This window comes from Corvus brachyrhynchos, unplaced genomic scaffold (genome assembly GCF_000691975.1).
Source record: "Corvus brachyrhynchos isolate BGI_N302 unplaced genomic scaffold, ASM69197v1 scaffold344, whole genome shotgun sequence".
NCBI classification, from domain to species: Eukaryota; Metazoa; Chordata; class Aves; order Passeriformes; family Corvidae; genus Corvus; species Corvus brachyrhynchos.
This window is the reverse complement of record NW_008237607.1, coordinates 44,254-44,464: the sequence shown is the minus strand read 5'-3', so window position 1 is coordinate 44,464 and position 211 is coordinate 44,254.

The window sequence follows — 211 nt, the reverse complement described above, 5'->3', positions numbered from 1 at the left end:
AATGGGGACACAGGGACAGCGGGGACACGGGGACAGTGGGGACACCGGGATAGCGGGAACAACAGGGACACTGGGACGACAGGGACAGCAGGGACACCGGGATGGCGGGAACGCTGGGATGGTGAGGACACGGGGACACGAGGCCGGTGGGGACACCGGGACGGCGGCGAGGCTGGCAGTACCTGGGGAAACAGAGGCGGGGCTGGGGACG